This window comes from Cryptomeria japonica, chromosome 3 (genome assembly GCF_030272615.1).
Source record: "Cryptomeria japonica chromosome 3, Sugi_1.0, whole genome shotgun sequence".
Classification (NCBI taxonomy): domain Eukaryota; kingdom Viridiplantae; phylum Streptophyta; class Pinopsida; order Cupressales; family Cupressaceae; genus Cryptomeria; species Cryptomeria japonica.
Genome location: NC_081407.1, coordinates 547,880,258 through 547,902,704, shown reverse-complemented (window position 1 = coordinate 547,902,704; position 22,447 = coordinate 547,880,258).

Sequence of the window (22,447 nt, the reverse complement as noted above, 5' to 3'; positions counted from 1 at the left end):
CCATCTCAAGGCTAATCAGATTGCCCGCTCGCAACCCTCTATTGAGTCTAAGGAGGATAGGTCAGACTCTATTTTTTCTATGGATGAGGGTTCCGATAGTGACCCAATGAGTGACTCTGAGGAGAGTTTGGATGACTCAGAATTTGAAATTGGTAAGAATAGGAAATATATGAAAACCAGACCTTCTTCCTCAAAGGTCAAAAAACCTAAAGGCAAAACCCTCCAGATTAGCTCCTCCTCCTTGGAGGAGGTATCTAAAGACTCAGAGAAGGAGAAACCCCAGGGTTCTCTGAAAAATAAAACTAAAGTCCATACTTAGACTAGAAACAAGAATAAGAGAAAGGTGGAGAATGTGAAGGAGTTGGAGGATCATAAGCAGGAAAAGATTTTGGAAGCTAAACAAAACCTGGAGAAGGTGATCACTGGAGAGGCTCATAGGGTTGAAGACACAACTACTGTTGGTGACACTCCAAAAAAGGAACAGGACAACTCCGGTAAGATTGATCTTCCCCCGAACCCTCCTCCTGAGGGTATGAAAGGATTTATGGACACCATGGAGTGGTTAATAACTAGTTGCAAGAAAGCTGTGGATGACAACAAGAAGCTCAGCCAAAGAATTCAGATTCTGGAAACTATCAACATAGGGGAAGGGAAGACTATGGCTGATTATATTGAGGACTTGAAAAATACTATTGCAAAAGCTAAAAATATAAGAGACTCCTTCAACCCCAGATTTGAGAAAATAGAGAAAGACCTACTGGAGAGGAAAACTCTTGCTGACGCTATGGATCAAACTATATTGGGCAATGCCAGTAAAGTCAGCAAAATTGAGGATTGCCTCAAGAGTATTGCAGAGCAAATTTTAGACATCCTGAAGGTTTCTGCTGACAATACTAAAACTCTCATCAGCAAATTGGACGAGGAGAAGGATATCCAGGATATTGACCCTGACATTGAAGGCACAGGAGATGCTCAAGGACCCAGAACTAGAACCAGAGGTAAAAAGAAAGAAAAGAAGCCTAATAAGGATCTGGATGATCTCAAAGTTGTTGCGGCCACCTATGACCAGTTGGTGAAAAAGGCGGATGACCTTTTGAAGACTATAACTGTGTAGTGCCTTCCTAGTTTCTTTGTTGTTTCTTTCCTTCGCTATCTTTTTGGTATGTTGGCTTTATTGCCAATCATTTTGTAAGCGGTTTTTATGCTCTGGACTCTTTGATGATTTATCTTAATTTCCTTTGTTAAAGGTTTCGGGTCCTGAAAACTTGTTTTTCTTAATTAATCAGAACTAAATAATTAAAGAATTATTTAATTAATAAGATGATAAATTAGTATGTGATGAAAAGGACATTTTTCAATGTCTACACATTGTATACAAAATAAAATAAAAAGATAATTTATTTTTTTAATTTACAATGTGTATGAAGAGAACCTTTTTTTTCATTTACAATGTCTATGGTTATGTGTGCAATATGTATAACAAGATGCAATTTGTTAATATTAATTCAAGGTAAACTGAATGCAAACTGTAGTAATCTAAGGCCATCTCCAATCAATTAAAATTCAATTAATAACTATTAATGAATTGGGATTGATAATATAGTGAAATGATGGTCAAATCCATGTCAATTGAATGCATGCAAAACTAAGAAATTCTATATAATTATGATAAAATATAGATGAATAAAAAATAAAGGAATTAGATGTAATTGGGTTGAGAACTAGTCTATATGAAAGTTTTATCTAATTCTACATCTACTTGTGAAATGTAGAAGTGTTCTAGGTAAATGATATGACTATCATTAGTTCAAATGATGCATAGAATTAGAATGTCTAGTCCTAATAGCTATATGAAAGGTAATATTCATGGAGGTAGCCTTGTCAAGTGAGTAGATAAACACATGAGATTTTGTGGGGAGCCTCATAATAACCTATCTCAAGTCCTTAGAGATGACTAACTATTATTGATCAACAAAAGATGTCAATGCATATAATGGAAACTGTATACACTAAAAATTGGCTATGAATGATTAAATAAATATTTATTATTTATTTAATGATAATTCCTCTATTAAATAATAAAATTGAAAAGTTTAATCAATTTAATTCATTTAGTCATTCTTTTAATTCAATCTTATTAAATATTTAATATTTAATCATGCACTATGCATTCTTCTAAAGTCTCCATTAATTAAATAATTCTACAATTATTTAATCTTCTTTTCCATCTCAACTCATCTCCATATCACTCAATCTTGCTAACTCACAATTTTGTGGCTAAACAGATTATTAATTTTCAATTATTAAATAGCCATATTTATCTTCAACTTTCATCTCCTAAATAAAATAGTGTGTACGTACACACATTTTCAACTTCCCTATATTCTCTCCATCACTCCTACATCTTTGGAGGAAGTCGTGTCCACATCATCCTAGTCAACTTCCACTTGTCCCACATTTCCTAAATCTTTTCCAACCATCCTATATTCTTGGAGTCTTCATCCTTAGTCAAGGTAAGCATCTTGCCACTTGGACTCCTTTTCCACATTTTCCTCCATCATGCATGTGTAGGAGGAACATCTTCCCCCTTTTTCTCTCACATTCCAACTAATCTCTTCATAGCCATCAATCTTGGGAGATTTAATCTCAACTGTTGATCTCTACCACATGGGATTTTTGCTCTTGAAAATCTATAAAAAGGGCATTTCCTAAAGCATTTTGAATCAAATAGTCATCTAGTAGTTATCTTGCATTCATGAGAGTTTTGAGCATCGAAGCATTTTAGCAATTTACAGTGTGCCTTTGGCTTTTAGTTTAATCTTTTATATAGATGAATATTTAGCTTTGCATAATCATTTTATCTTGCATATCAGACATCCAATTATCAGTCCATTCATCAAGTTGTCATCTTGGAAGCAACTACAATGCAGTCTGAGAGCAAATATTTGCAACCAAGTTCAAATGGTGATAGGACACAATGGGACATTAAGTGAAGGTATAATGTTCTAATTTTTAAATCCTTTATTTGTTTCATTGGTAACTTTTGGAGTATTCTGTAGGATTCTTTTGTTATTTGTGAAAATTAATCAATCTTCCAGGTTCACTTTTGAAGTATATGTCTAGGTTACACATTTTGGCACCCACTATCGGTCTTAGGCCTCACTTTCTATCTTTTATCTTTCATTCTCGTAGTTTTAACTTTTTAATGCATTTGTAATGCCTTTTAGCACATTTGTTGCTTCCTGTAGCGCATTTGTTAGGTTTAATAACGCTTTTGTCAGGTTTTAGCGCATATAGGATGCAGTTTAATGCATTTGCATCATAGGGTAGCACATTTATTGAGTTTGGTAGTGTATTTGAAGTTAGTTTTAGCACATTTGTTGTTTCAGCACATTTATTTTGTCAGTTTGCAAAAAAATTCAAAACAGGTTGTCTAACTAACACTTGCAACTTTTTGACCGTTGAAGACAAAATCTTTTAAATAGCTAATTGGTGGTTTTACAAGTTCTTTTCATGCATTTTCACATCTAGTTTAACTAGGGGCTCAATAATTGATCATTTTGCTTCACATGGCTTAAATAGGGGTTTAATTAACAACATGCAACTTGCATTTGTGTTTTCTTTAAAAAGTTGCCTTAGACTAATTTAGAGGGTTAATTAATCAAGTGTTTAGTATGCTTGCAAAGTGGTAGGTTAGTATGCTCTCACCTTAACCAAGTGACCCATTTTTAATGTGTTACCTTTAGAGGGCTTGCCTCCCGAGTTTCCAATAGGGATAGTGAGAGGGTACGACCCAAGTGGAAAGGGGATAAATCCAAGCTCTTCTTATCTACCATAAATAAATTGTGTTTGAAACAAAAGTTACAAGCAACGAGTGCTTATGAGTTCATACCAACTTTATGAATCTCCATAAACCCTATAGAGCGCAACCTCTATAGGCTAGGAGGCCTTCCTTAATGGAGTGTAAGATGCTGCATGTATGGCCACTCGACTGGATGCCCTTACTAAAAAATCTCTTGTATAGAAGTCAAAATCCTTCTAGTTGTTGGTACATGAGGTCAGACCTCTTATGAGACTCACATAGATACAATTTTTAGTAGAGATACAAAGTTTTCCATGAGGAGTTTTCATGGGAACTGATCCTTGTCTGTCCTAGAGAAGTGAGTGTTGTGGAGTGGAGCCAGTGGGGTCAAGCATCTAAGTATCTACTTTGAATACCGTAGCCACAGGGAAACCTACATGAGATTCAACAACTACTGTCCTGGCTTGTCATAGTAATTGTGCTTATCTTTTCAGTTCTATTTTCCAAACATTGTGTATGTTGTGTTTGCAATACGTTCTCAAATCAAAACAAAAAGATCATCCCTTTCGAAAACAACAAAAAATTGAAAATTTGCAAGGAAAAACACAGAATCATGCATTTGAAACTCAGAAAACCGCATTTGAGAGATTCTGCAGCGCATTTGAACAATAGTGAAGCACATTTGTAAAACCTTTTAGCACATTTGCAAAACTTTTTGGCACATTTGTTAAACTTTAATGCTTTTGTATCATTCTATAATGCATATGCAGTGCAGAGTCCCGCTTTCAAAACATAGCACAATGCATTTGTGAATTTCTATAGCACGTTTGTTAAAAACTTTAGTGCATTTGCAACAGAGGGCACTTCCTCTAGTCATCAAAAAAATTTGAACATAGTTTTTGATATCCATTTTCGAGAAGATCTCATTTTGACTGTCATAGACTTCATAGCTAGTCAAGCAAACAAGTTTCTCAAACATTTTGAACATAAATCTAGATCACACTTAAGGTTTTTACAAGTATTCATCTCAACAAGTTTTAGATCCAACATTCTAAAGTGCATAATTGCCTATTTTTGATAAAATGGTCTTACAAACACAGTTTCTCATTAGGATTTATCATCCTTTATCACGAAACTACAAAGCTTGATCAAATTAACCTTTTTTTTTGCATTGGATATATCATTCCTCTTTGAACTTGGTTATATCAAAATTTCAAAAAAATTGCACTCTTATTAGGATCAAAAACTTGCAAATTATCACACCTATATGACCATTTCGTGTCGTCTCAAAAAGAGAAAACTTAGTTATAAAGCACTCTTGAAAAAGAGAAGGTTTCTATACATAAACCACAAACTTCTATTGAAACATCACATATTCCTACACCGTTTTTGTAACTATCTACATGGTCATGGAACTGAGTTCAATGAAGAAACCTTACAAGAACGTGCCTTTCAAAAAAGAGATTCTTTTTCTCAACATACCAATAGGGGTGGTAGAATCAACTTAGCATATTTACCTGAACAATTGATCAGCTATTGAGTCACATCTCGAAAATTGAAATATTCAATACTAGTTTGGACTAGATCTCAACACGAGAAATTAAAAAGACAACAAATGGAGGAGGAAAATCCTTCTTACCATCAATTTGAACACACAGATAAGGAGGAAGAAATAAATGTGACCATCGGAGAACTTCAACAAGATACTAAATTTGACAAACTAATGAAAAGAATGTTGGAAACCCAAAAACAAAAATACTTCTTAATGTTGGCAAGATCAGGGGCTAAATTACCTCAAAATTTTGATCTATAAATCCTGAGACAAAAGGCCGAATCAAGTCGTACTCAACAAAAAAATGATCAAGATGATGATACCATAAATCGGGTGAATAGTGATACCAGAGGAGACCATGATGATACAACTAGGAACCAAGATGAAAAAAGAAGGGATCATGGTGACACAAGAACTCATGTGGATACAAGGAGAAACTGTGTTGATAATTCTCTTTCAACTCTCACTCAACAAATGAAAACTTTACAACTATCCATTAAGATATGGCTGCAGTCACTTCCTGCCCGATGGGTGTTTCAAACACTACGGGCGAATCCCGCCTGGTGGGTGTTTCAAATTGTTAGGTCCCAGAGACAACTAAGGGGGGGGGGGGGGGTGAATCAGTTGTCTAACAAATTCAAACCAAAAACAACTTAATCAACTTTTTGCTTAATACTGGTGAAACAGTCTTTTATACCCATGGACAGTTTTATTAGATAATTGTAATACTGGTAAATATTAATGCATGAAACAAAAAGACAAAGTCATCCACAACACATAACACCAATATTTGTATGTGGAAATCTTGTAAGGAAAAAAACCACGGTGGGAAACCTTACCCACAGTCAGATGATACTACTGCAGATAGTAAGTGTATACAAATGGGGTCTGCACATGCAGAAAGGCCAAGCGCCTAGAGCTCACTACTCAATCACAAAATAGGAGTCACACTGACTACAATTGGATGGTTAAATCCAATAAGAATGTACTGCTCAAAATAGTATCTTCATATGCTGGATTCAGTACCAGTGTAGTTCTGATTGTCTTCACAAAAACCCTCCTTCACCTTCAAATGATGTTCACGTGTATAGCTCTGCTTATTCTCAATACCCGACGCAATAAATAATTCACCATGTCAGCTTAATGCATTTACAACAACAATAAGTCATCTCCTTAGCGTGCCATGTTGATTTGGAAAAGATAAACCTACCGGTGTAACCTGGACCTATTTGTTGGTAACAACAAATATGCAAATACGAATATACCAATAAACAAAACTTCAAGACAAGGTGTCCAAATGATGTCTTCAACATAACCATGTATTTTCCATATCATTCCAAGTGTCGGTGATCATTATATCCTGCCGGTTTACTAGATACTGGTGACAGTTCATAAGTCATTTGCTTACCGGTGAATGTTGTTGATTCTCCAAAGTGCCAGAGTTGATAAGTGTTTAGTAGGTGTTGACATCAATGACAAAACCATACCAAAATACCAACAATCTCCCCCTTTGGCATTGATGGAAACACAAGATGGAAAAACCATCAAAGTGACAAAAAAGAAATGCCAAATACCAAAAACCAACAATCTCCCAAAAAGAGATCATAACCAGAAATCAAAATACAGATACAGAGAGTAATAATCTCTCCCAAATAACAATCTCTCCCCCTAGGAGAAACATGTGTTTTCCCATACCAATCTCTCCCCCTTTGACATCAAATGCCAAAGTAAAAAAAATACCAACCAATTCAGTGTACCAACTACTCCCCTTGAGAAGTAGCTTCCTCATCATAGCCGGAATAAAACATTTCTCTGTTAATTTTGCCGGTTGATGACAATCATCAACTTCCTAAGTCTCTATCGGTGGGGGTATGACCCCAAGCTGATCTCTGAGATATTCAAAAGTCTCTTTAGGTAGAGGTTTAGTGAAAATATCTGCAATCTGCTCTTTAGTATTCACATAAACCGGTTTTATCTCTTTTGCTTCAACATGTTCCCTTAGAAAATTTAGTTTGATAGAAACATGTTTGGTTTTAGAATGTAGTACTAGATTCTTAGATATATCAATTGCTGCAGTATTATCACAATAGATAGTAATGGGTTCCTTGCATTTTACCTTTATGTCCTTCAACATTTTCTTAAGCCATAATACCTGTGTACAGTTAGTTGCTACTGCAACATATTATGATTCTATTGTTGATAAAGATGTACAACTTTGTTTCTTACTCAACCAAGAAATCAATCTATTTCCAAGAAAAAATGCTCCATCGGTGGTGCTTTTTCTATCATCCAAATCTCCTGCCCAATTTGTATCAGTGTATGCACAAAATTCAAAGTTTTCATCTCTAGGATACCATAATCCAAGATTTATAGTGCCTTGTAAGTACCGAAAAATCCTTTTTACAGCTGATTCATGATTTTCTCTGGGATTACTCTGAAATCTTGAAACAATACATACTGCATCCATGATATCAGGTCTGGTTTGTGTCAAATACAGTAAACCTCCTATCATAGATTTGTATCTAGTTGGATTAACAGGTGTAGACTCATCCCTTAGTGATAATTTGTCATTTGTAGTCATAGGTGTGCTTACCGGTTTAGAGTTCTCCATCCCAAATTTCTTTAGTAACTCCTTTAAGTATTTGGATTGACTCAAGAATATACCTTTATCAGTCTGTGAAATCAACAATCCTAAAAATAATTTTATTTCTCCAATCATAGACATTTCAAATTCTTGCTGCATTTTAATAGAAAATTCTTTACATAATCCATCTTCTTCTCCAAAGATTATATCATCAACAAAAACTTCTATAACCAAGATGTCATCATTAGTCACTTTATAATATAAGTTGTTGTCAACATTACCTTTAGAAAAACCAATCTTCAAAAGATACTTATCCAATCTTGCATACCAAGCTCTTGGAGCTTGTTTCAATCCATACAAAGCTTTTCTTAACTTGCAAATCATATCTTTGTTATCTGTCAAAGAAAATCCGTTAGGTTGTACAATGTAAACTTCTTCTTCAAGATCTCCATTTAGAAGTGCACATTTAATATCCATTTGATATACTTTGTAGTTCTTGTGTGCTACAAAAGCCAAAAATAATCTGACTACCTCAATTCTAGCTACCGGTGCAAAGGTCTCATTGTAATCAATTCCTTCTTTCTGAGAATATCCCTTACACACTAGTCTTGCTTTATTTCTGATAACCTTACCATCTTCATTAAGTTTGTTTCTGAATACCCATTTGGTTCCAATTACATTTTTATCTTTAGGCTGGGGAACTAATGTCCAAGTGTTATTCTTCTCAATTTGTTCTAATACTTCTTCCATAGCTTTAATCCAATATTTATCTTCACATGCCTCATTAACTGATGATGGTTCAATTTGAGAAATAATACATGCCTCTTCATTTTCCAATCTTTCTCTTGTCATAACTCCTTTATACTTGTTTCCAATTATCTGATCTTCAGAATGATTCAATCTTACATACCAGGGTGTCTTTGTTTGTTGTTGTTCCTTGGTTACTGTGGAATTTTTAGATGATACCGGTGTAACTGGATCTTCATTTTGTACCAATGGATTCAGTGTAGGTTCATTTGTTAGAATTTTTGTTGTCGGTTCAGAATCTATATACCTTGAAGTTCCTCTAAATTGTTCATCAATCTTCACATTTGTACTTTCAACAATTTTTTGCAATCTTTTGTTAAAACATCTATATGCTTTACTCTTAGATGAATAACCAAGAAATATTCCTTCTTCACGTCTAGGATCAAATTTCCCAATGTACTCATCTCTTCTAATATAGCATTTACTTCCAAAAATTCTAAAATATTTAAGAGTAGGAGTAATACCAAACCATAGTTCATGAGGGGTCTTATCGGTTTCACCTTTGATGTGAACTTTGTTGAATGTATAGACTGTTGTACTTACTGCTTCTCTCCAATATACATGTGGTATATTTTCTTCTGATAACATACTTCTTGCTACATCCAAGATAGTTCTATTTTTCCTTTCAACAACTCCATTCTGCTATGGTGTCCGAGGTGCTGATAGCTGTCTTCTGATTCCATTTACTTCACAAAATGAATTAAATTCCTTAGATGTAAATTCTCCTCCTTGATCTGATCTTAGACATTTGATTTTCTTACTGGTTTCATTTTCTACCATTGCTTTGAACAGTTTGAACTTTCCAAGTGCTTCTGATTTTTCTTTGAGAAAAGTAACCCAACACATTCTAGAATAGTCATCAATGATTAGCATGAAATATCTATCACCTTGTAAGCTTTTAGTTCTAGAATGACCACATAAATCAATATGAATTAAGTCAAGAGCATTATTGGATTTTTCTAGAATACTTTTGAAAGTAGCTCTAACTTGTTTTCCAAATTGACATTCCTTACATATTGTATTGTGAGGTTTGACAATTTTAGGTAAATCTCTAACTGCCTTAGTAGTACTGATTTTCACCATACAATCAAAGTTTACATGACAAAGTCTCTTATGCCATAGCCAACTTTCATCAATATGTGCAATCAAGCATGTCTTTTCACTGTTATTCAAATGAAAGATATTACCTCTAGTCTGATTACCGGTTGCAATTTCCAAACTAGTTCTATTCATGATTTTTCATTTTTCATTTTTGAATTGTAACTAAAACCCTTTCTCAACCAATTGACCAACACTCAAGAGATTATGCTTTAAACCTTCAACATAGTAGACATTGTCAATATTATTCTTACCATCAAGAGATATTGTACCCTTACCTTTGATCAAACAAGCTTTATCATCTCTAAATCTTACTAAGCCTCCATTGTATTCTTGAAAGTTCAAGAAATTACCTTTATCTCCTGTCATATGATATGAGCATCCTAAATAAATGATCCACTCATCCTTTACTTCAATTTTAGCTGCCAAGGCCTATTCTACTGGTTGGATTGTAGGTGTCAGTTAATCTTCTGTTATAGCAACAAAAACCCATCCATTGTCTGTCAGATCCTCATCAGAATCATCAGTCAGTCCTTCATCAACAATGTAACAAGATTTGTCTTTATTCTTCTTAAATTTGTATCTTTGATATTCAGGGTTAGGCTTGTATGTTCTTCTAGCTTCTTCTCTTAGTCTATCATGTCTATCAAGGCATCTTGAAGCCATATGACCAATCTTATTATAGTTAAAACATTTAAAGGGTGCTTTACCTTCATACTTACTTCCAACTAGACCTTTAGGCATTTTCCTTGCAAATAGTGCTTCAAGTTCTTCAAGTTATTCATTGTCTTTCCTGCTTTCTTCAAGCTCTCTTGCATAAAAGGCTTTCCAATCAGATTTGTCAAATGATGGTGCGGATGATGTAGATGCTTTAAAGGCTAAATCTGTCTTTATAGTAGCAACATGACTAAATTCCTCAATTTCAAAAGTTGAAAGTTTTCCAGTCAATGTATCCCTAGTTATTGATGTATTAGGCATCGTTCTTAATTCATTTATAACAATAACCTTCATTTTATATGCCGATGGCAATCCTCTTAAAACTTTTGAAACAATTTCATCCTCACTTAAGGTTCCTCCACAACATTTAATACCCAAAACAATTTCATTTACTCTTTCCATAAAAGCATAAATCCTTTCATCTTCTTCCATTTTCAGATGTTCATGCCTGACCCAGAAGCTTTCAAGTTTTGCAATTTTGACTGTGGAATCTCCTTCATTCAGTGTTTCCAAATGATCCCAAATAGCTTTAGCAGTAGACCAATTTGATAGTATCATGATTTGTTGATCTATTAATGGGCTCAAAAGTGCTTCTCTTGCTTTGCAATCATTTTCCTCATCTTTTCCCAAGGTAGGTGGATTAGGCTGACCAGGAGTAGGAGTAGTATAACCATTCTTTGTAACATCCCAGATGTCCTTTCCAATGCAATTTAAATGTGTCTCCATTCTGATCTTCCATATGCCATAGTTGGTTCCATCAAGTTTAGGACTGTCCTTCCTGAAATAGTTAGTAGACATTGTATCTCCTCAAGTTGTTAAACTTTTGCAAAAGAGGACTAGGCTCTGATACCAATTTTTAGGTCCCAGAGACAACTGAGAGGGGGGGGGGGTGAATTAGTTGTCTCACAAATTCAAACCAAAAACAACTTTTTGCTTAATACCAATGAAACAGTCTTTTATACCGATGGACAATTTTATCAGATAATTGTAATACCGGTAAATATTAATGCATGAAACAAAAAGTCAAAGTCATCCACAACACATAACACCAATATTTATAAATGGAAATCCTGTAAGGGGAAAAACCACGGTGGGAAACCTTACCCACAATTAGATGATACTACTGCAGATAAGTGTATACAAATGGGGTCTGCACATGCAGAAAGGCCAAGCGCCTAAAGCTCACTACTCAATCACAAAATAGGAGTCACACTGCCTACAATTGGATGGTTAAATCCAATAAGAATGTACTGCTCAAAATAGCATCTTCATATGCTGGATTCAGTACTGGTGTAGTTCTGATTGTCTTCACAAAAACCATCCTTCACCTTCAAATAATGTCTCTATGTATAGCTCTTCTTATTCTCGCATATATCTTCACACAATCCTTTTTCGCATTCCACATCCGATCTTACAAATAAGATCTTACATTTATACCATACCCTAAGACCAATTTTAGTAGGTCGGCTCTAAAGGATAATACAATAAAATTAATTTACAAATTAATACCCGATGCAATAACTGATTCACCATGTTGGCTTAATGCATTTACAGCAACAATAAGTCATCTCCATAGCGTGCCATGCTGATTTGGAAAAGATAAACCTGCCGGTGTAACCTAGACCTATTTGCCGGTAACAACAAATATGCAAATACGGATATACCAATAAACAAAACTTCAAGACAAGGTGTCCAAACGATGTCTTCGACATAACCATGTATTTTCCATATCATTCCAAGTGTCGGTGATCATTATATCCTACCAGTGTACTAGATATTGGTGACTGTTCATAAGTCATTTGCTTGCTGGTGAATGTTGCTGATTCTCCAAAGTGCCAGAGTTGATAAGTGTTTAGTAGGTGTTGACATCAATGAAAAAACCATACCAAAATACCAACACAAACCCTATGTTTTCTACTTGTGCTCCTTCCTTTGCGATCTATGGCATCTATGGGTCATCAGCTATTGATGGGGGCGATGGGAATGTGGGTTTGGACACCAAAGTTTACTGTGGCTACTCCCATTTCGAAGGGGATTTCTTCCTATTCTTCTCCCTATGCCCTAGTGTTTGTGGTTGGAGGTGGTTTTCCTACTCCACCTCCTGGGGGCAGCTGCCCATATGCTGGAGTCTTCAAGAAGGTTGCTTCAGTTGTTGAGCCTTTTCCTATTTGTAGATCCATTGCCCTTTCTCTGGAGGAGGATATTGTGGCCGAGATTGATCATGATGCTTTTGTTTTTGCTGCTCATGGTCTCATTTGTAGATTAAGGTTTTTTTGGCCCAGCCTTTCAGAACTTCATGTGTGGATTTCCAAGCATTGGGAGCCCCTCATTTCTGGTATAGTTCATATTTTCCCTTTAGCTAAAGGGTTTTTCATAGCAAAATTTGACATTGTTGAGGACATAAATTGTATTTTGTGTGATCATTTTTTCAGTTGGGATGACCATTTTGTGTTAATGTTTAAGCCTTGGCACAAATATTTCAATACCTCTTCCCAAATTTCAACAAGATACCTTTATGGGTTAGAATCCCTAACCTTCCACTTCATCTTTGGGTGGATTCTCTTCTTGTGGAAGTGGGTGAGGCTCTTGGGGACTTCCTGATGTTCGATTATGATTCCTTTAATATTTTCCATTCTATCTATGCTCACATCTTGGTGGACATTGATGTGTCTAAGGGATTGCCTATAGAGATAAAACTTATGTCTCCTAAGGACCATTAGATTCAGCCTTTGGACTATAAATGGATTCCCTTCAGATGCAAAAGGTTCTTTAGAATGGGTCATGTTGCTGCCAAATGTGATCTTGGTATTACTAAGAAACTCTTTGTATCTTGGTGGAATAGTACTTGAACTCAACATTATTCTGTTTTGAAGAATTCTTCACATCAAAGTTTTTCCCAGGTGGTTACTTAGGATAGCCCAACTACCACAATGATCTCATTGATAGTTGGGGTGGCTTCCCCCATGGTGGGTGGCTTCATTTCTTCGTAGCTTGAGGTGGATGCTAGGGGTTGTGGGTTGCAGGCTAGTATTTCTTTTATTGAGGTTATCCCTCCCATTGTTGTTAGGAAGGAAGGTGATGTTTCTAGCTCTTTGGTTACTGGATTTGACCAGTCTTCTAGGGTTGTTCCTGTCTCTTTGGGGAGATTATTGGTGCAGTCCCTTTGCTTGGTTGTTACCAAAACTGATTCTAGCCCCAACCCTGTTGGTCCTGATGGAGTTGTGTCATATGTTGGTCACTCCATGGTTACTAGGTTTCCAGCGCTAGATTTATTGGAGTGGCAAGATGAGGTTGCTAAATTTGAAGATGATTGGATTAAGGTTAAAGGAAAACATTCTAAGTCGTCCTCGCCTTCTTTTGACATGACCCTTCGATCCCACAAGAATGATTCCATAGGGAAATCCTAAGTTAGGGGGTTGTCTTTACCCCTGTGGTCACTTGTCCCTTTCTTTTTTTTTCTATCTTCTACCCTTTGTTTGTTATGGTCTACCTAAAGTTGGTTCATGGTTTGGTTTTACTTTTTCGACAAATTTTCTCTTTGGGGTCTCTACCCTTTCTTTGTTTTGTTCCGTCTTGTCTTGATTCTATTCTTTTTTGTGAACCTGATTGAATATCTCATGTTGTGGGTTGCAGGAGCCCCTTTTAAAACCTATTTTGTACAGGGTTTTGGGTCCCTTAAAAACCTATTTTTAATTAATCAAAAATAAATGCAAACATTGCAACAACAAATACATGATATGCAAAATGGAATAAGTTCTAAAAGATATTCCATGGAGGATATATGTCCATGTATTTTTGACAAAAGTTTGAACATGGTGCCATTCCCACAACATTGTGAGATCCCAAAATATGATGGGAAAACGGATCCTCAAGATCAAATTAGAGAGTTTTGCACCATGAGTATGGAATTTACACATAATGAAACTTATCTCATGTGTTTATTTCCCAGAAGTTTGAGTGGACAATCAATGGAATCATTCTCTAAATTACCACCTAGGATTAGATTATTTGAAGAGCTTGTGAACAAGTTCATTTCACAATACTCATATAATATACAAAATGAGATAACAATGTTGGATTTGTGTAACATCAAGAAAAAGAATGGGGAATCTCTCATGGTATTTCTACAATGTCGGAGATGATTGTTTAATAGATACACTAGACCAGTGCCAGATCAAGAGAAAATGGACATCTTCATTGACAATCTTACCAATGAAATAAGTTATGTACTCAAGTTACAATGTCCTCCTGGTTTTGCAAAAATGATTGAAAATGGTTTTAAAAAAGAGGATGCTATGGTCAAGAAAGGAGAATTGAAACTCTACAAGGACGAAGATAATTCCTCTAATAATAACAATGACCACAACCACAATAATAATGATAAACCAAAATTTTGGACAAAGAACATGAATGTTGCTAATGAGGGAGTACCTGATAACAATGGTGTGAAACCACAAAAAACTATTTTCAATCTCTCAAATCGAGCACCAGTGAATAACCAAGATAACAATAAACCAAAACCTTTCTTTTCCAATGCTCACATAAAATTTACAAACATTGGGGAAGCATTTGAATCGGCTTTAAAAACTCTTCTTGCAAACAAGTTAATCACATTACCAGAAGCAAGAGATTTCGAGCCCAAAATTAAACGTAGTTGGTGGAATGATAACAATTTTTGTAATTTTCATAGAAGCAAGGGACATCAAACTAATGATTGTCAAAGGCTCAAACATCTTATCCAAAATTTAATTGATAATGAGGTTATCACAGTGGATGGTCTTAAAATAAATGAATCACATTTAGCCTTCAAAACTCTGCTCCCTAACTATGAAAAGGGTGGACCCTCAAATACACAAGATGACAAATGAAAATAAAAGGTAAATTATGCTCACACTTTTGACAATATGGTAAATATCATCATTGTTAAGGATAAAATACCCTCAGAACAAGTGCATGATATTACTCAGAGTAAGGCTAAGGTAAAATTACTCGGTGTAACAAATGATACAACCTTTACCTTGAGGAAATATAACTTAGTAGATCAATTGCAGAAAACACTCGTGTAGATATCAATCCTAGAGCTCATAAAATCTCACCAATGCATAAGGAAATATTGGAAAAATCTCTAGTAGAAATAACAGTCTCCAAGGACTTGGATGTTGATCAATTTCAAAACATGGTGGGACATCTCATAGCCCCTCATTTCTTATCATTCACATAACATGATGATGTATCATTGCAACATCCCCATAATGCTCTGCTACACATTGAAGTGCTTATTCATAAAACGTGGGTCAAAAGTGTTCTCATAGATGGAGGAGCAGGCTTAAATATTTGTGCATAGAGTTTAGTAAAAGAGTTGGGATTTTTAGAAAATGCAGTAGATCCCAGAAAGAGAATAACAATCAAGGCCTATGATGAAGAAGAACATTCTTCCAAAGGAACGGTGGTTTTACCAATCAGAATAGGACCGGTTCGAAAAGATACAATTTGTCAAGTATTGGACTTGAATTTATCCTATAAAATTATTATGGGCAGACCATGGATTCATGATATGCAATCAGTTCCATCAACATATCATCGATGTGTAAAATTTACCTATAATAGACAAGAGATAACGATTTCAACATATTCAACTAAATATTGCAGTAATCTTAAGCTAGCTTAGAATGCAATAGTTCCTTATAATAGAGAAGTTATCTCTCCTATTGTGTCATCTCAAGAGACATCATTCACATCAACCTTAGAAAGTTTTGATAAAAAGTTGAAATTGAATGATGAAGGAATGGGAAAGTATTCTTTGCAAACTTTAAAAACTTTACAAGTTCACAATCATAAATCTCACAAAAATCTCTTCAAAAATTTGATGGATCATTTGTCAAAGCTAGGACATTATCTGAAGAAGATAAAGACAAAGATATTTTTAATTGGTTATATATAAGGATGAAGAAGAGATTAGAGCAACAACTTTAGAGGTCACTATTCCCACATAACTGTATGGTAATGGATTCAGAATCATGCAAAGAATGGGATACAAAGGAAAAGGCCCTATTGGAAAGAATCAAGAAGGCATCACAAAACCTATCTAGCCTCACTCTCAACAAGCTTATGAAAAATCTGGACTTGGGTATGGCCAACATACTCAACCTACACAAAGTTAAGATCACTAACATCATCAACAAAAAAAGAAAACAACACAAAGGGAACAATCATCACAAGAAGTGACACAAAAACAAGCAGTTGAAGAAGAAGTCAGAAAACAAAGGGAAGAAGAATATGAACTACAACAAGGATAACTCACCATTCAAAGGGAAGAATATGCTTATAAACAGATCCAAAGAGTGCAAGCAAGTACAAAAACTGAATTAGAACAGGCGACAAAACTTGTATCAATTATCAGCAAACTCTTCTCGCCATATAACATCCCTGTTAGATACAATGGCATAATCTTAGAGATTGATTCCAAAACAGACTCACATGAGTATGAGTGGGATCCAATCTCACCATCTTATTTGTCTTGAGAATAAAATGAAGATACAATAGGCTTAGGGAACAAGAAAGTTACTACAAAATAGGAAACATCTTCCACCAAACAAAAAGATGAACATGTTAGAAAACAAGAGGAAGAAAACAAGAGAAAACAAGTAGAAGTAATAGAAGAAATCAACAATTAGAAATCAAAAAGACAAAATGGTACAAAATCCAAATCTATCCCCAATCAACAAGTACCAAAAATGGGAAGAAGTCAGGAGGAACTGATAGAAAGCCAAATAGAAGAAACAATTAGTCCATAAGAAGAATATGAAAGAAGGAAAGAAATAGAAAGAAAAGTAGCAGAAGCTACCCAAATATGTAGATTACAAGCTAGCAGTGAAAATGACTAAAATTCTAAAACAACTTCTAAAAAGGTGTGTTACCCAAAAGATATACATGTCAATATGATTCATTCATTTGAGGGACAAATGTCAACAAAAAGACCACTCGAGGGTGAATCACAAACTACTCATTCTAACATTACTAGAGCTAATTGGAGAGCGATCGAGAGAGTATAGCCCAAAGAGAGCGATATCCTTATCTTGACTAACACACCTGGAAACTTTGATAACTATGCCATGACCATTGAGACCTTTGAGACTAATCAAGCAAAAAAATTACCCTTAGTCCATCCATAACGTATTGACTGGGGAAATACCAAACTCATTGAAATTGATACCTTCCAAAATGACCATGATATATCTGTATACCTTAATGTTGTTGAACCCATAACACTGAAAAGAGCTTCCACCGGTGAATCTAATAACGCGTCTTCTAGTCAAGGGTGTGCCAAATCTTCCAGTCACAAAAGTGAAATAACAAAACAAAGAAAAAGGTGTAATGTTGAAAACCATTTTATGGCAGCATTAGATTAGTCAAAAGATAAAATAAAGGGTGTATCTAATGGTGAAAACCTCCTTGAGGTGCTAGAAGATGGAAGATTTGACACTCCCAAATATTTTTAAGAGAGATCGACTATTTTGATAGAACCTACTTAGGTAGGTTAATATTGGTAATCCAGAGAGCCCTAAAATTCTTCATCATGTTGCATCCTTATCAGAACAAGAAAGACATAACTTTACCGAGTTTTTCAAGAAGAGGCAAATCAACTTTGCCTAGTCATTCACTGATATGCCAGGACTTGACCCAGATCTCATTATGCATCATCTCAATGTCACTCCAGGAGCCAAACCAGTTAAACAGAAACTCAGAAAGATGCACCCTCATATTTCTCTTCTTGTCAAAGAAAAATTAAAGAAACTATTGGATGTGGGGTTCATACGACCAGTTGCATATCCAGAATGGGTGTCAACTATTGTACCTATATCAAAACCAGATAAAAGTATCAAAGTGTGCACATATTTCAAGGACGTGAACAAAGAATGTCCAAAGGATGAATTTCTATTACCAAGCATTAATATTATTGTATATCTCACACCAAGACATCAAATGTTCTCTTTAAGGGGTGACTTCTCAGGGTATAACCAAATTAAGATATCCCTTGAGGATCAAGAGAAAACAACCTTCACGTGCCCTTGGGGTACTTTCTGTTGGAATGTCATGTCATTTGGGCTTAAGAATGTCGAAGCTACTTATCGGAGAGCTATGACAATAATTTTTTATGATATGATGCACACATTCATGGAAGATTATGTGGATGATTTACAAGGAAAGTCACACAATAGAGAAGAGCATTTGGAGATCCTAGACAAGATTTTTGACAGGATGGAATAATATAAGTTGAGATTAAATCCAAAGAAGTGTTCTTTTGGAGTTACATCAGGTAAAATCCTAGGGTATATCATATATTCTCGTGGCATTGAAGTTGTTCCAGCAAAAGTACAATCTATAATGGAAATGGAATCTCCAAAGAATATCAGTCAATTGTGTTCTCTATAGGGGAGATTGCAATCAATAAGAAGGTTTATATTCAGTTAGTTGATCGATGTCCTCCATTTACTCACTTGTTACACAAAAATGTTTCACTCAGATGGGATGAAAAATTTGAGGAAGCTTTCACAAAAATCAAGGAATACCTGGTAAATCCACCAGTGCTAGCATCACCGATTAAAGGAAAACCATTATTTCTCTACATCTCAGCTACAAATATATCATTAGGAGCTCTCTTGGAACAACATGACACTGAAGAGAAAGAAAGAACAATATACTATATCAACAAAACCCTAGTTGGATATGAGTTAAATTACACAAAAGTGGAGAAGACATGCTTTGTAGTGGTATTCGCAACCCAAAAGTTGTGACATTATATGCTCACGCACTCTGTTAAGCTGATTGCAAAGATCGACCCTCTCAAATATCTTCTTAGCAAGGCAACATTAATAGGATGACTAGCTAAATGGTTCATGTTGTTGAGTGAGTTTGACATTGAGTATGTTGATTGAAAATCCATAAAAGGACAAGTGATTGCAAATCAGCTAGCCTAGTTGAAGCGCCCCTGCACGATGATGCACCATTACATATTGATTTTACTGATGTAGATGTTCTCACTGTCAACATGAAGGCTTGGGAGTTGATCTTTTATGGCTCCTACACACATCATGGATTTGGTGTAGGAATTTTATTCATAACACCTCAGAGTCACACTATTTCTAAATCATATAGGTTGTGCTTCCCATGTACAAACAATATTGCATAATATGATGCATTGATCATTAGGATCAAGATGGCTATTGAATGGAATATCAAAGAGTTACATGTCTATGGAGATTCACAACTAATTATCAACCAGATAAATGATGAATATCAAACCAAGGATGATAAATTGATGCCCTACAAGAAACTAGTTGAAGATTTCAAGAAATACATTACTAAAATCACATTTGTTCAAATTCCAAGGAATGAGAGTAAAGAAGTAGATTCCATAGAAATAATAGCATCTCTTATACAAAATGAAGAGAATCAAGAGCATTATGAATTCCTCATGGAAGAAGTATTTTATCCTATTCCTGATTCCCATAATGTCCAAATCGTCTACAATATATCTGGAACTGATGCCTCACTATATAGCCAAACCTATCTGTACTTGAAAGACAATATCCTTCCCCCAAACTTATCCCGAAATCAAAAGTGAAACTTTATCCATCAATCGGCCCATTATACCATTATTATCAATATCCTTTATAGACGAGATCTAGATAACACTCTCCTAAGGTGTCTCAAACATGAAGAATCTGAAAAAGTTATAAAATAATTCCATGAAGGTATTTGTGGCACACATTCAAGTGGTCTTACACTAGCTAAGAAACTTATTTGATTAGGGTATTAGTGACCCACTTTGGAAACAGATTTCTTCACATACACTAAAAAGTGCAAACAATGTCAGATTCATGACAATCTTATCCATGCACTAGCACAAGAATTGCATCCTTTGGTGGGATCATGGTCATTTTCTCAATGGGGACTAGAACTGGTAGGAAAGATTAATCCTTCATCTTCAAATGGACACAAGTTTATTTTGACTACAACCGAATACTTCAATAAATGGATTGAAGTGGTGCCTTTAACAACAGTGATAGGAAAACAAATTGCATATTTCATCCTTAATTACATCATCTGTCACTATGGCATTCCCATATCTATTATCACAGCTAATGGAAGACCATTTAAAAATCAAGATGTGCAAGAACTATGTGAGTGATTCCAAATCCAACATTGGTTCTCGACACCATACTATCCTCAAGGGAATGGACAAGTTGAAGTATCCAACAAAACAATCCTTAAAATCTTGAAGAAAATAGTTAATGAGGCTAGTAGGTACTGACATGTTCAGTTGAATCCTGCTCTATGGGCTTATTGCACTAGTATTAGTACACCAACTGGAGCAACCCCATATTGCCTTGTGTATGGATCAAAAGAAATCTTACCAATTGAATTAGAGATACATTCTCTACACGTGTCACTAAAGGGACTCATTCCAGATGAGGAACGAAGGGTATCAAGGTTGCAACAACTGGAATTATTACAAGAACATCACCAGAATGCTTCAGATCACTTAAAATCATATCATCTAAGAATGGCAAGAAGTTATAATCACAAAGTTAAGCCCAAAGTGTTTCAGTTGGGAGATCTTGTTCTTTGGGAAAATCCATGCAACCAACAAGATAGAGAGAGAAAGTGAAAGTTTGAACCAAACTGGTTGAGCTCTTATATCATAGTAGCTGCATATGGATCTGAAGCTTATAGGTTTTCTACACTGGAGGATAAATGGTTAAAAGAACCAATCAATACCATGCACCTAAAAAAGTTCTATGTTTGAAATAGCAGAAAATTCAAAAAAGGTGAAAAAGCGGAAAAATTCAAAAAAAAAGTGAAAAAGCAAAAAACCCATAAAAAGCAGAAAAGAGGAACATACAAAAATAGTGAAAACAACGAAAACAATGAAAAGAATAAAATCAAATATAAGGAAAAATGCAATAAAAACAGATGGTCAAACGTGGCAACAGGTGCTATCTGTCAGCTAGCTCTTCTATCTATGATTTTGTATTTCTTTCCACATCCATCCATCACATCTGTGCATATTCATAATAAAGTCCTTTTGTAAATAATCAGGCATAGCTATCTCACCATGTTTTGATCATTGTTGTATATCAATAATAAAGTTTGTTTCTAGTTGGGGGCAGCATTGAAAACTTGGAAAAGTAAAAACATCAAAAAATAGAAAAGCCAAAAATAATTTGGATGACGACAAGCAGTAAGACAACAAAACAAAAAAAAATTAGGACGTAGACAAAATGGAATCGTGAAACTCAAAATTGAGAGATTCAACAAACAAGTAGCAATACATATCGACAATCATTAATCGAGATGATTATATCTGATTTGACTAAGAGAGCATACATGTGACATGCATGACTCAATGTTTATATCTTGATTTTCAGTAATCATGCTCCTTGTGTAACTCGATGATGTTGGAGACTAGAGGAGATATGATGGGGCATGGTTATTTTTCTTTTTTTGCTATTTGTGGTTTATCTCTTAGTAATATATGTACTTGTCTAAGGAAATGATCGACAAAAGATCATCAAGGACATTCTGAGTCATACATGGAAGGGGATAATCCTTGTCTATGGATGCATGAGATACTCAGGTCATCTTGGTTCATTATACCTACATGCTTGTATTAACTTTCTAAATCAAAATCCATGTAAGAAAAACTCAGGTCATCTTGGTGTAATTGTACCCAGGTGTTTGCATTTTCTTACAACATTTTAAAAGCTCAATGATGAAATCAAGCACTATTCTAAAATGCGGAAAAGATGACAATATCATTTAGATAGGTCTTTGTATTTTCATTTTCATTTTTAAGCGTTCATTATCATTTTCATTATAAGCA